The sequence below is a fragment of the Felis catus genome, chromosome C1 (genome assembly GCF_018350175.1).
Source record: "Felis catus isolate Fca126 chromosome C1, F.catus_Fca126_mat1.0, whole genome shotgun sequence".
Taxonomy (NCBI): domain Eukaryota; kingdom Metazoa; phylum Chordata; class Mammalia; order Carnivora; family Felidae; genus Felis; species Felis catus.
Genome location: NC_058375.1, coordinates 98,904,582 through 98,920,279, shown reverse-complemented (window position 1 = coordinate 98,920,279; position 15,698 = coordinate 98,904,582). Strand labels below are relative to the sequence as shown.

At 41.7% G+C, this 15,698-nt stretch overlaps 1 long non-coding RNA gene across 3 annotated transcripts in view; it reads right to left on the bottom strand.

Annotated features, from left to right (window-relative positions):
• Positions 1 to 15,698, bottom strand: part of LOC109502550 — a 112,130-nt gene that overhangs the window by 65,830 nt on the left and 30,602 nt on the right. Inside the window, exons 3-4 of one of the 3 annotated variants that reach the window (XR_006582900.1) lie at positions 12,124 to 12,229; positions 7,811 to 7,942 (exon numbers count right to left, since the gene is read on the bottom strand). The exons of 1 other annotated variant lie outside the window; for it this stretch is intronic. This is a non-coding gene — a long non-coding RNA (uncharacterized LOC109502550). The remainder of the gene's footprint in view (positions 1 to 7,810; positions 7,943 to 12,123; positions 12,230 to 15,698) is intronic. One more of the 3 variants, XR_006582901.1, reaches the window with a different exon arrangement.

The following is a 15,698-nucleotide window of genomic DNA, read 5'->3' as shown; positions in this document are numbered from 1 at the left end:
AAATTCTCACCACTTAACTTTGAAATAAAGTCCAACGATCAACAAGTATCACCCACATATATAGAGCTCATGGTTAACCTTTTACTTCCTCATTTAAAAATATGTACAAATAACCAAATACCACCAGACATTTGAAGGACAGCTACAGCACAAAAGAGAAACACTAAGATAAATAAATTTGACATCAGAATTAACAAAGATAATTAAGAAAATAATAATAACTTTAAAAATGCCCTGAGGAGTATCTCTGAGAGATTATACTAATAAAGGTATTCAGAGGAAAACCAGAGAACAGCATAATTTTGGGGGATAAAACAATGTATTTCCTAAAGGAAAAAAAAAAGAAGTATTAGGGAATAAAAACAAGGCCATCTTTTATGACATTGAACAAAAATATGGAAAATATAAGAGAAAAAATAAATAACATGGAGATTCATTTCAGGAGATCTAAAATAGTAATTCCAGAAGAAAAAATGAAATAAATGAAAGGGGGGGATTATAAAGAAGTAATACAATAAAATTTTCCATAGATGAAAGTATACAACATTATTTGAATTAAAAAGGCCTTGTCATATAGCCTCTCTTTGTTTCAGTTTTCTCACACATAAAGTGGGAGAAACAATCATACCTACCTCACAGGGTTGTTGAATGTGATAATACATATAAAGCACTTCCAACAATCCTCAACATATAATGAGTAAATTTTATTTCATTGTGATTATTATATTATCAGTGTTGAGCAGGATAAATGCAGAAACACCACATCTAAGGCATCACTGGGAAATTTTAGATCGTCAAAGATATAGAAGAACTCCTAAGAGTTTTCAGGAATAAAAAAGATGTCCTATAAAAGAACAAGATTTATATTGTGTCAAAAGAAAATACAATTGGGAATGCAAACTGGTGCAGCCACTCTGGAAAACAATATGGAGTTTCCTCAAAAAGCTAAAACTAGAACTACCCTACGACCCAGCAATTGCACTACTAGGCATTATCCACGGGATACGGGTGTGCTGTTTTGAAGGGACACACGCACCCCCATCTTTATAGAAGCACTATCAACAATAGCCGAAGTATGGAAAGAGCCCAAATGTCCATCGATGGATGAATGGATAAAGAAGATGTGGTATATATATACAATGGAGTATTACTCGGCAATCAAAATGAATGAAATCTTGCCATTTACAACTACGTGGATGGAATTGGAGACTGTACTAAGTGAAATTAGTCAGTCAGAGAAAGACAAAAATCGTATGACTTCACTCCTATGAGGACTTTAAGAGACAAAACAGATGAACATAAGCTAAGGGAAACAAAAATAATATAAAAACAGGGAGGGGGACAAAACAGAAGCGACTCATAAATATGGGGAACAAACTGAGGGTTACTGGAGGGGTTGTGGCACGGGGGGATGGTCTAAACGGGTAAGGGGCATTAAGGAATCTACTCCTGAAATCATTGTTGCACTATATGCTAATTTGGATGTAAATTTTTTAAAAAATTTTAAAAAAGAAACTATATTATGTCAAAAGAAAGTAAAGCAATACTCTCAAAGACTTGACGAAAAAAAAGGTTTTGAAATTGGAATTTTATATCCAACCCAGTTATCAATCAAGTGTACAGACAGAATATAATCTTTTTTAAACATGCAAGACCTCAGAAAGCTTGCCTTCCACATATCCTTTCTAAGTGAATTATTTGAATACATAACTGCAGGAAAAGTGAGAGCTTCAACCAAAAAACGTAATATAAAACAAAGAAGAGGTCCTACTGAGGACAGCAAAGCAGCCAAGTCCAGATGACAATGGTTAATGGTACAGCTAACCCTGAAAGCAAATAAATAATCCAGCTTGGAGCAGAAAGTTGGAAGATATCAAGAGGGATGCCTTTGATTATAAAAGAGACACCACACACTTGATATCTGAAGAAAAACAAACTTGAGACTATGCTAAAGCAATTAGAAGGGTCATTAGAAATGTCAGAAAACATACAAAGCTTCATTAAAATGTCAAAGTTCAAATATGAGGCAACCAGCCCAAATAGAATCAAGAAGTCAGTGGACTTTAAGAACAAATCTGGGATCTATTCTGAAAGGTGAAATGTGTTAAGAAAGACATGGCCCAAATATAAAACATCAAAACGTAACCCCCAAAAAATTAATAATTAGTATACTGTAAGAAAAAGAGTATCTATGTTTGTTTATTTATGTTTTTTTTTTTTTAACATTTTTTTTCCAACGTTTATTTATTTTTGGGACAGAGAGAGACAGAGCATGAACGGGGGAGGGGCAGAGAGAGAGGGAGACACAGAATCGGAAACAGGCTCCAGGCTCTGAGCCATCAGCCCAGAGCCCGACGCGGGGCTCGAACTCACGGACCGCGAGATCGTGACCTGGCTGAAGTCGGATGCTTAACCGACTGCGCCACCCAGGCGCCCCTGTTTATTTATGTTTTTATCTATTACATTTGTTTGGCATGAGAAACATTTGAGAGACACACAGACTGGGACTCTGAAACCATACCACACTATTCAACTTTGCTGGGATTAATATTTTCACGGTCATAAAATGTGTTATTTGCAGTTTGTTTTTCATTTTTTATTATGAAAAATTCAGAACATACACAAAAATAGCGTGTAGAACAATGAGCCTCTATCATCACCCAGCTTTAACGGTGATCCACCTCATGGCAAATTTTATTTCATTGATATTTTCTTCCTCTCCCCACCTCCTATATTGTTTGGAAATATAGCCAAGTCATTATATCATTACATCCATAAATAGTTCAGTTTTTACTTTTAAATAATAATTCTTTCAAATGAGCTTTAAACATTGGTTGATATGTCCCTCAAGTCTCCTTAATTTGTAGGATTTCCCTCCATTCTTGCATTTATTTTTACTTATTTTTTATAGAAACCAAATTGTTTTTCTCAATGAGTTTCTTGCGATCTGGATTTTTCTAATTAATCTCCATTTGTTATCATTCATCTTTTGCATTTTCTATAAATTAGAAGTAGATCCAGAAGTTTGGCCAGATTCAGGTTTGAATTTTTGACTAGCCTGCTCTTTAGGCAGTGGTGTATACTTCCTTTAGGAGGTTAGCTGGTCTCTTTTTGTGATATTAGCAGTCTTTGATGGTCATCAATTAGCCATTATTAGTTGGGTCTTCTACTTCTGTCATTCTTCATTTATTATTTGAGACACTTCTGTAGAGATAAACTTCTTGTCATCAACCATTTGATTAACCTGAAGCATAGCTCAGATAAGAAAGATAGGATAAATTGTATTGTTGTTTCTTTCACTTTACTTACCCATTTTTTTAAAATTTTTTTTAACGTTTATTTATTTTTGAGACAGAGAAGAGAGAGACAAAGCATGAACAGGGGAGGGTCAGAGAGAGAGGGAGACACAGTATCTGAAATAGGCTCCAGGCTCTGAGCTGTCAGCACAGAGCCCGACGCGGGGCTCGAACCCACGGACCGCGAGATCATGACCTGAGCCGAAGTTGGCCGCCCAACCGACTGAGCCACCCAGGCGCCCCATACTTACCCATTTTTATTAACAAGTTAATTCTCTAGCATCCTACCAAGATGACTAATAAGAATTTTTATTGTGTTGTAAAAATATGTTTATGAAATCATGGATCTAAAGTAGTTGATGTGTTTCCATTCCTTGCAGTTATTATCCTTATTAATACTCACACTGGGGGCGCCTGGGTGGCTTGGTCAGTTAAGCATCCGACTTCGGTTCAGGTCATGATCTCACGGTCCATGGGTTCGAGTCCCACGTCGGGCTCTGTGCTGACAGCTCAGAACCTGGAGCCTGTTTCAGATTCTGTGTCTCCCTCTCTCTCTGCCCCTCCCCTGTTCATGCTCTGTCTCTCTCTGTCTCAAAAATAAATAAATGTTAAAAAAAAAAATTAAAAAAAAATACACTGCCCCATCCTTGACCATTGAGAGCCTTTCCAGGTTGGCTCCTAATTGCTTTTGACATGACCTCAGTATATTTCACAATATTCTTGCTTCTGACCTGGCAGAATGTTCTAGCAACATTGTATATGTATCTTTCCCCAGCTCTTAAACCAGCCTTTCCTCCAAGATGCTATAGTTCTATTTAGTGCCTGGTGGTGCTTATAAGATCACAGTCTGGGTATAGGGATTCTCATTACTACTGGCCAGGCCACTGTTACTACACTCCTACAGTTTAAAGAGCTAGAAAATATTTTTGTTTGCTTGTTTTGCTTTAGGATAAGTCATTACTTCCAATTGAAATTCAAGACTATACAGGGCTTTTCGTTGCCCTTTTTAATTTTATATCTCCTTCTTCTAGGCTGAATATACCAGTTCTCAATGACAAAAATATAATTACTCATTTATTTGCTTTATCCTACATTAAAAACACAATACAGAATAGCAGAAACAACACTACTATGAAAAATATAACTGAAACATTCTAAGAATTTTTTTTTGGCAATTCTTTTTTTCTTAAGGTATATACCACTAGAGATACATAATCATATTTATGGTTAAAGTTACTTGAAGTAGTTTTTCTCTGCGTGGTAATACCACCCACCAACTGGGTTTATATTTGGGATAACTTGCTTCGTTTTGCTTTCAATTTTCCAGAATTGCTTCTGTAAATTTAATTTTGTTTTAGAATTATGTAGACTATTTACATGTTTCAATAGCTTTACTCATAGAATTAGATATATGTAAAGAATTGACCTTATATTTCCATCACCACCTCTTACTATACTCCCTTCCTCTCCCTATAGAAAACTTGCTTTTACAGTTTATCCTTTACTTTTTTATGTAAGCAAATAAACATATAAATACAGATAGATACCATATCTTTCAGATAGATACCATATCTTTCAATTTCTTAAATGGTGGCATCCTAGATGTACTTCTTTTCATATCGTGTTTTCATTTAATGTATCCTGGACATCACTCCATAGGAAAACATAGAAATATTCACATTCCTTTTAAAGAAAAAATTTTAAAGGTATAGTTAAAAGGTAATAATAAACGGCAAATGTTTATTTTTTAATTTATTTTCTAATTTGAGAGAGAAAGCACGAGTGGGGGAGAGAGGCAGAGGGAGAGAGAGCGAGAGAGGGAGAATCTTAAGCCCTAATGTAGGGCCTGACCCCATGACCCTGGGATCATGACCTAGTGGAAATCTAGAGTCATATGCTCAACTGACTGAGCCACTCAGGAGCCCCTAAAATACAAACTTTTATCCATTTTTACATATGTAATGCACCCCAGTCAAGCTAACAAACACTTTTCCTGCTCTCGTAAGTGTACCTGGGCCTCTGTGTCATTTATCCCTCTGTGACCCTTGTACCCAACCAATTTCTGATTTGCTTCCTGTCAGTATAGATCAGATGTCATTTTCTAGAATTTTATATAAATGGAATAATATAATATGTATTTTTTTTCATTGGCTTCTTTCACCCTGCACAACGATTTTAACCATTCACCCATATGGTTGCTATTATCACTGAGTAGTTTGTTGCTTTTTATTGCTGAGTAGTATTCCTTTTGTGAATGGATTCCAAAGTATTCCAGTGTGAATGGATAAATCACATTATTTACTCATTCACCTGCTTATGGATATTTTTGGGTTATGTCCGGATTTGGGCTATTACACATAAAGCTGCCATGAACATTCATGTACCAGTATTTGTGTGGACTTTAACCTTGTTGGTTTCTTCAAAAACTAAACACACTTAAGCATATAACTCAATCATTCCATTCCTAGATAATGCCACTTTGTAGCTGCACAATATTCTTTTGCACGGATGTTTCATAGTTTATAGGATAGTTCCCTGTTGATGGACATTAAGGTTGCTTTTAGTTTTTTATATAGTAAATATATAATTTTGTGCGTGTGTCATTTGGTATTTCTGCCAGTGCATATTTACTATTTATTCCAGGCAGATTCCTGGAAGTGGGATTTTTCCCCAAGTTTTTTCCAGTAAAGGACAGGCTGGTAGGCAGAGAAATCCTCTAGTTCTGTGCATTTTCACAATGACCGCATTCTTGAAACTTATCAGAATAGAATCTAAAGGTGAAAATATCTGAAATTGCAGCCAACCCCAACCCCCTCCTGGCTCAAATAATGACAAGTTCAAAGACAGACGCACTTTAAATTCAAGGTCCCAAAAGGTTAAAAGCAAAAGGATGGAAAAAGATATACTATGCAAACAGCGACCACAAGAAATCTGATGTAACTATATTAATTTCAGACAGAGTAGAATTTAAGACAAGAACTATTACCAGAGATAAAGAGGGACACTTCATAAAGTTAAGAAGGTTAATTTACCGAGAAGACATAATCCTAAATGTGCGTGTCCCTAATAGAATTTCTCCTTAATCATATACTAAATTTCCAAATGCAATTGAATATTACTGTATTTTATAAAATCTTTTCTTCTTCGTTCTGTCTATTCATGGGCAAATACCATCCTGTTTTTATTAAGGCTTAGAGAAGCTTTGTGATGTGCTTTTAATATCTAGTAGATTTAGGCCCTCAATCTGGCCCCAATGTTCTTGGTTTTTCTAACTGCTATTGCTTTTTTCCCTCGAAGTGGACTCTATAATCAATTTATCTAGCTCTGTAAAAAAAAGTCTGATGGTATTTTTATTATTGCATTAAATCTATAAACTAACTTAGGAAGAAAAGATCGTTATGATATTGAGGCCTCCTGTTCAAGAACATATATTTTTTTCACGGATTCAGGTCTATTTGGTTTATTGATTTTTACCTTACAGAATAAAGCTATAGACAAATTATGGCAGACATCATAACAGTTACGAAACAGAATGTTGCCAATTTTGGAAATGCAAAAGAAAAAGCATGGCTGATTATAGTTGAGGGATAGAACGGTGAGGAAGAGCAGAAAGAAGTGTAGGGCTTTTATTAGCCTTCATGAAGTAAGAAATCAGAAATGACAAAACAAGAAAAGGGTGTACTTATTTTTACGGAAGTTAGAGAAATTAAACCACAGTAATGTTACTATGTTGTAGGAGGGAAGAAGGGTCAATAAGGTGTATAGAGCTAAGGCACTGTCCACCTTAACAGGAGTTAACAGGGAAGGTCTACCAGTGATACTCTGATGATTTGGAGGACGATGGGAATAGGAGTATTTAATGGACAGCTATGGAAAGGAAGACACCCTAAACAATCTGAGCTCTCAAACTTGGGTTGCTGCCTTCCTTTCATCAGACACCCACAGACCCAGCTCTAGTTTGGAGGTTTTCCCCCTGCACAGCAGACGGAAAGTTGCTCACCACTTCACGAGCAACAACCCCCAACCATGGCGGCAGCATGCCACACCAGGGGTGAGGAAAGAATAACTAGATTATAGCCGTCTTTCTGTGTTTTCCATCTGATCCCTGTGCCCCAAGAGGGACTTCTTTTCTTTTTATTAAAATCCAGGGGTTAATTGATTTGATTACTCATGCATACTAGGGAACAGGAAGTAGACTATAAATTACTGAAGTGGGCTGTCTGAGTTCAATCTCCAATCACAGGCAGTGGTAGACGATGGAGTAAGGGATGAGGCTCCCCCAGTTAGGGCCTCAAAAAGCCTCAGGCTCCATCAACAACCTGCCTCAAATCCTTCCATGGTTTCTCAGCAAAGCTTCTCCCCACTCCACCTGCTCCTGTCTGGCCAATGGTTGCTCTTTTGTGCTTTTATCTTTACTCTTTAGGGCTCTCCATTTATTCATTTAGATAAGAATACGTGTGAACTGACGGGTAGAGGGTGGGACCAGGGAACAGGAGACGAGTATGTAGTCCTACCTCCAGTCTCCTGTCATTTCTCTCCTTTCTCTCCCAAGGCACATTCCAAGTTTTAGATTTACCATGAGAAATATGATTATTGAGTAGGCTGGATTCTCAGGTCTCCTGGCCACCACATCTCCTGTGGTGAACCTATGAGATAAAGAATTATGAGGTGTGCTTGGTGTTATGGAATAAAAGCAAAGAAAGTTGGAGAGTGCCACAGGACAGCCCTCTTTCATGAACAGAGAAACATTCTGCAATACGAACCCCTCCCTGGGCCTCATGGGGCACCTTACATGTTAGCTCTCCAGAAAAGTGGTCCATCAAAAGCTAATCAAGTAAAACAGTGATAATTTCCTATGGACGTCGACCAAAGCCAAAGTAAGAAAATGGTGCATTTTGCATTACCACCCCAACTGTGATGGGAGAGTGTAGACACAGTCAGTATCAGGACAGTCACATCTCTGATCCTTCATTCCCAAATCCTGTGTGATAGAAACACCGCTTATGTGGCTTTCCTGATACTTGTCATCGGGGATTACCACATACTTACTCTAGAAAAATAAGTTATGTTTGTGAACATTAGCCTGGAATGAGGAAGCTGCTGTCTGGGCACTGGGACAATTACCAAAGGCAAGGTGGCGTAAGGTGACTCAGACACGCGAGGAAGAAGAGGAGAGAAGGAATTAACAAGAGAAAAGCCAGCAAGAAAGAGGGAGCAGCTTTGTGTCTGAGACAGAATTGTGACAGAGGATGAGTTGGATACGTTTTTCCTTTGCCCCAAGACGTAGCCTCTCTTGCCCATCACAGGCCCAGAGGACTCCCTTCAAAGCCATGTGCAGGTGGAAACACCCGCCGCACCCCCAGACACTGGGTGCATAGAGAGGGGTTTCCCTCCCTCTCACTCTGTCCTTCGCCTGCCTGCCGGCCAACTGTGGGGTGGAGCCTGTGTTCAACTCTGTGACCCCTTAGTGAGAGGAGGGAGTGCCACCATGGTCTTGTGTCTCTGAGGCAGCACGGCGCACGGAGTGGTGGAGCTGGCTAATCTTTAATCTGACTCCACTCAGATGAGGTCCACATCTTCTCTAAAGAGCAGACGCCTTCCCAGGACCATTGGCTGCCGTGTATCTCCAGCGCCTAGAAAGCCAGCATGGTCGCCCTGACAAGCTGCCCTGGCATATTGCCCCCACACACCTTCTCTCAATTCAACTCCAACAGCCTCTCCTGCAGCTGTTTCCCACATGTGCTCTGTCCCCACCCAGGTATTTTCTACCGCCAGGTGCCAACATCTCCTATAGTCAACAATTCAGCTAACAATTTGTGGGTTTATCCTCTAGTTGAATGGAAGAAAGAAATCTGGTGACAGATTAACCAAAGCAAACACAGAGCCAAAAGGAGTAGAGTGGAAATATAAATTACACCCTATGGGAGTCCAAAAGAAAAGATGATTAATTACAACCAAGTGAATCAGGAAATGCTTCATGGAAATTGTATCTGCACTGGGCCTCAGTGGGCAGGTTTCGACAGGCCAAATAGGAAAAGGTATTCCATAGGGCAGCAGTGGTGTAAGACAAGGACAAAGCTGAAAAGGGTTAGGGTAGGTGGAGTTCTGATCACTGAGGGCCTTGAATGCTGTGCTCAGGAACGTGGAGCTCATTCTGTACACAGTGGGGAACCAGTGGAGGCTTTTAAGCAGAGGAATGATAGTATCAGATCTAATAATACTGACCCTTTATGGAGTACTCACTGTGATCCAGGCATCCCACTAAACACTTCACAGGCATTCACCTACTTAGCCTTCATGATGGCCCCCTGAGGACGGTGAACTGGACAGCAGTTTGGGGATGGGTCAGGGGCAGAATGGTTAGGGGAGAGGCAATAGGAGAGGACATGATTTCAATGGACTAGAGCTCAGGGAGAAGGGCCTGAGTTCAAGCCTATTGGCAGCAGCAATGACAATTGGCATTAGAATTCTGAGCAGGTAGAATCAGAAGACCTGGTGGTCGATTAGCTCCTGGAGTCAAGGGCACCAGTGACCAGATCTAGAAGGAAAGGCTCCAGGTAAACAACGCCAGCAGTCTCAAGACTTAGCTCCCCTACCTCTCCACTAACATCCCAGTCTCAGGAGAACAAGACACTTTCCCACCCGCTGACCATGAGACTTGGAAATTCAGGAAAGTTATAGCAATGAGGACTCTTCCACTTGGTCCAGGTGGGAGACCAGATGGGACATGGAAGCAAATGAACTGGGAGCAATAAAAGCCCTCCCTATATGAAGTACTAACTATGTGGCAGGCCCCGTACTGGGCGCTTCACAGGCCTCAGGTCACTTAATGTTCAAAGTATCACTATATTGCTTTACTATAATGAAACAGATTCAGAGAGATTAGGTAACCGGCCTGAGCTCACACAGCTACTAAGGGGCAGCGCTGAGACACGCACACTCGCAAAGTCGATGCTTCTGGCTGGTGCGTGAAACTGCCTACACGGTAGATCGACTTCTCACAGGGCGGGCAAGATGTGTCTGGCTCAAGTTGGGTTCGCGCTCACATCTATTCATTCAGTTATTAGTCCAGTCACTCACTTATTCATATATTATGCCATTACTGAGCACCTACTATGTGGTAGGGAGGGTGCTGGGTAGTCAGAATAAAAAAATTAACAAGACGCCATCTTTGCCCTCAGTGAGAACAGTCTAGAAGGGGAGGCAGACAAGCAAACAGGGGAGGGCAGCTAACCTGGCTTGTGGGGGTGAAGGGGGAACTGAAGAAGACTTTCAGAGGTGATATGTAGGCTCAATCTGGAAGGAGTAGAAGGGTGGCTGGGCTCAGGTGAGGAAGTGAGAAGACAGCAGTGTTCCAGACAGTAGGGCTGGTGCAAATGCACAGGCCTGCCTGAGAAATGATGAACTCTGAACTGAGGACCAGAAGCAACTTGGGTTGCCAAAGGCAGAGACGAGAGGCAGAGGAGGCAGAGGCTGGAGAGTAGGGGAAAGAGAACATTCCACTCAGAGTCAAGACATGGGTAGCCACTGAAGGGCAGACTTATATTTAATAAAGCTCTCTCAGGCTGCAGAGGGGAAGAGACAGGGGGCCAGAAGTTGAGGGAGAAGGCTACTGGTACACGTTTGGGACAACAGAGAGGCCAAGGAGTGGGAAAAAGATCTGGAAAATGTTTACGGGTAACACAGGGACTCCTAGTAAGTATTCCAGATGGGAGCAAAGGGCTGGGGCACCCTCAAGGATGCCTCATGTCCAGTTTCCTCTACCAGCAGGCTTTCCACTCTAAATGGCTCTTTGCAGGTAGGTGGATACCAGTCAATCCTTATGTTCAATGCACACAGCCTGTGTGGATACCTGTGGTTCCCAAACCACTGCTTTTGGGGGAGTGCTAAGTATCTACGGAGTGAGGCTTCAGTCCTGGAGCCACCAGCCAAGGGAGGGTGTAACCCTCTCCACATGCAGGAAAAGGTTAGTTCAGGAGGATTGAGTCTCTCAAGCTCTACATATTCCCAAGAAACACCTGATTTAGGATGGCCCCTGGCCAGCTCCTGGGAGATGAGCTCTAGAGTCTCTGGAATATTCTGCCTGATAAGAGTGTTTCTGTATGCCCGAAGTCTTGGGCCATATGTTAGCAGTTTGTTCAGATAGTTTATGCTAACAATGTGATTTGTGGTGAACACCTATTTTGCTCTGGGGATGGAGTCTGAGTAGCTGAGGTCAGCCACACAGCACAGCATGCCTACATGACAGACCCCCCTCCCCAATAAAAACCCTGGATACCAAGGCTGGGGTGCACTTCCTTGGTTGGCAACACTTCGCATATGTTCTGACACACTGCTACCAGAAGAATTAAGCACATCCCATCAGCTCTACTGGGACTGGACATCTGGAAGCTTGCACCTGGTGTCTCCTGGACTTTGCCCCATATGCCTTTTTCCTTTGCTGATTTTAATCTGCATCCTTTTACTGTAATACACTCTAACCACAAGTATAAGAGCTTTCCTGAATGCTGGGAGTTCCTCTAACAAACCACAGAGCCTGAGGCTGGTCTTGGGTACCCCTGACACATCCCACCAAGGGGTGACAGCAGAAAAGCACACAGCCCAAAACCCAGTATTTCACCCCAGAGGAGGCAACTTTAGAGTCAGATCCTGCAAAAACAACCTAAGTGGAATACTTTGTGTACCACACAGAGGGCACAAAGACACCTGGAATGCTGGGAGAATATTTTCCAGCTTCTCCAGAATCCAGGGTCGCTCTGCTGTTCTCCCTGTGGCCTCTAGGAGCTTGCTTTGGTTCTGACCTCTATTATCCAACAAAGCATTTTACCTTTTTGTTTTCAGCTCTTGCAGAAAGTGTAATATCCTCCCTCTGCCCCTCCAGTTTGTTTCTTTTGCCAGATAGTTGTGTCAAAACTGCTGGCAATTTCCAGATTCTGTAAAAGAGAATTTGTCCTGAACAACAGATGTGAGAATCTACAGTGTGCCCTAGAAACATAATACATCACTATGGTGTAAATTTATAGGTTATTCGGATAACATGCTGTGATACAACAGGGAAACTAAGCTTCTCAGCAATGTGTATGATCTACAGCCAGGAAATCTGAGGTTCGAGTTGATGTGAATACAAGCCTTCTGTGCGCAACCTTCCTCCTCACTTTACCACTTGCTCGGTTTGTTGACAGAACGTGAGATGTTGCAAATGAGTGGCAACCACCTTCTCTTCACATTTATCCAGAAAAGGATCTGGACCAATAGGTATTTCTGCTCAACTTGCAGTCCAAACCCATTCTTGGCTTCAACTCCAAGCCTAGGCATCAGGAACTTTTTTACAGTATTTCAGTTAAATGAATGACTTTTCAGAATACATCCCTATACACATTTGTAAAGCCACTCTGCATCTCCCCAGGCCCTGCCATGTCCTGGTTTAGCTTCCTCTTCATTATCTCCCTCTCTCCAGTATACCGGGGCCCTCAGTACTGCACCTAGATCAGTGGGAAGCAAGACAGGGGGTTCTTCACCTGTTTATGACCTTGTATGAGGCACGGCTCAATGTGGACAGCAGAAATATGGGTACTGTAAGCAGAAAGGAACTTAATACAAGAAACGCAGTGGTAGCAAGTTATTGGAAGGGCTAGACTGGATTCTAGGCTGAGCTCTGGAAAGCCCGCACTAGAACTATAGAGTTCAAGTCTGTACTTCCATGCCTGCTAACCAAGGGTCTACATCCTCTGCTACTTCCTCCAAACCACCTTTCTACGTCAGGAAGCTAGAGAATGACACTGCTGCAGGCCTTCCCTCTGTCCTTGACCTTGCTCAGCAACAACAACCACTGGAGCAAGACGACAGCCCCTCCCTCACTTCCACAATCCATATGCTGCTCGTGCACGTAAGGTGGATGCCAGACCCCAGCTGTTGAGGGAAGGTTAGGAATTTTTCCAGCATTCTCAGTACAGGAAACATTACTAGGTGAGGGTGGAGACTTGAGTCAGGAGATACACTGCACTCCACTGCAGGCTATTAAGGTGTTTTCAAGATCTCACATTCCGTGTATGACCAGGATCCTGAATAAGAAAAGACAACAATCTCCAGAGAAGGACATAAAGGAGGAAAGTATGCCTTCTGCTACCATCTCCTCTTCCACTGAAATCTGCTTAGAAGTTATTTCCAACTAGTCCTGCCCTCTTAGCTTGTGTCTCTTCTGACTACTTTCAGTCTAGCCCCCTGTTCCTAAGAGTTGACAATGACTCCGAGTCTGAAGCTGGAAGAGATTCTAGAAACAACCCTTTATTTAAAGGAAAAGAGCGAGAAACTTGAGAGTTTCCGTAAGTCTCCCAACTTTATCACTTGGGTCTTCAACTACCTTCATCAAAATATTTAAGGTAACTCGGTGATGCTAGAGATGCCATAGCTTTTTGCTCTTCAATTCAGCAAAGGTTAAAACGTCCTAGCCTTTCCAGTCAAGTGTTAATCTCTTAATTTTGAATACAAGTGGTCCCCCAAAGGCCCTGATTAACTGGACCTTAGGGGGACCTTCCTTAACTCTGATATAGAGAACACAGGGAGTATTCAGAAAGAATATATATTTTAACCAGAGATGCTTGCTTGTTTGCTTGCTTTAATGTTTTTTTTTTTTAAACATTTTTTTTTAAGTTTTTCAACGTTTATTTATTTTTGGGACAGAGAGAGACAGAGCATGAACGGGGGAGGGGCAGAGAGAGAGGGAGACACAGAATCGGTAACAGGCTCCAGGCTCTGAGCCATCAGCCCAGAGCCTGACGCGGGGCTCGAACTCCCGGACCGCGAGATCGTGACCTGGCTGAAGTCGGACGCATAACCGACTGCGCCACCCAGGCGCCCCTTGCTTTAATGTTTTGAGAGAAAGAGAGACAGAGGGTGAGCGGGTAAGGGGGAGAGAGAGAGAGACACAGAACCCAAGCAGGCTCCAGGCTCTGAGCTGTCAGCACAGAGACCTACATGGGGCTCAAACTCACGGACCACAAGATCACGATCAGAGCCAAAGTTGGACGCTGAACCAACTGAGCCACCCAGGCGCCCAAACCAGAGATGTTTTCATTTGTTTCGTTAGTTGCTCTCTCTATTTCTGTTCTCTATTTCCTAAAACAATATGAGGTATGAAAAACAGAGTTTTAAAAAAACACACACAAAGAGGAATACAGTACTTTGGGATGGGCATGAGGGGCAGAGATTTGGCTAGTAAAAGAGAAACGCATTTTGGGACACCTGACTTTGAAGATTCCAGAACTTCCTGGATATTCCAGTCCTTGGATAACTCTGAAGAAAGACTCCAAGGAATTTGAGAGTGGGAATTTAGGAATTCAGTTAGAAGACACTAAACTGAAGAGCCGGAGAGTTTGTACCACTGAAAGGGACAACTGGTGAACAGACAAGACTGCTTTAAGGCAAGGGTTTCTCAACCTCAATATTACTGACATTTTGGACGAGGTAATACTATGCTGTGGGGCTGTCCTGTGCATGGTAGCGTGCTTAGTGGTGTCCCCAGCCTGTAGTCTTCAGATGCAAGTAGCAACTCCACAGTCCTCATCACCAAAAATGTCACCAACATTGATAACTGTCCCTTGGCGGGGGTGGGGGGGACAAAATTATCCCCAGTTGAGAACCACTCATTTAAAGTTTAAACTTGTGAATCAGAGAAAGAGAGAAACAGGGGAAGAACCTGGGAAGTTAGCATTTCTCTTTTAATCTCACATATTTCTTTTAGGCGGTGACTTCAGGACCTCAGCTGATACAGACCTTCCTCGACTTACAAGGGGGTTTAAATTGAGATAAACCCCATCATAAAGTGAAAATATCATTAAATCAAAAAATGCATTTAATATACCTAACCTACCTACCTGCTAGACATCATAGCTTAGCCCAGCCTCCCTGAAACATGCTCAGAACATTTACATTAGCCTACGGTGGGGCGACATCACTTAACATAAAGTGTATTTTATAATGAAGTATTGAATATCTAGCTCATGTAATTTACTAACTACTGAACTGAAAGTGAAAAACAGAACGGCTGCATGCAGAATGGCTATCAGTGCAATGGGTGTTCACCCTCATGATCATGTGGCCAACTGAGAGCTCCAGCATCCTACCGCATATCCCTAACCCAAGAGAAGATCAAAATTCAAAGTCCAAAGTATAATTTCTACTGAATACATATTGCTTTTGCCCCATCGGAGAGTTGAACGTTCTAAATCGAACCACTGCCCATCTTCGACCTTCTTTCAGCATTTCCTCTTCATCTTAAAATACCGTGGCATCTTTATTGATAAGGGCTCCTCCTACTGGACATGCTGTGGTTTCCCCTTCAGTCTCCAAAAGCTAAGATGTTGCCCCCTCAGCTAGGATATTTTAGCAAACCCCCACCCCTTA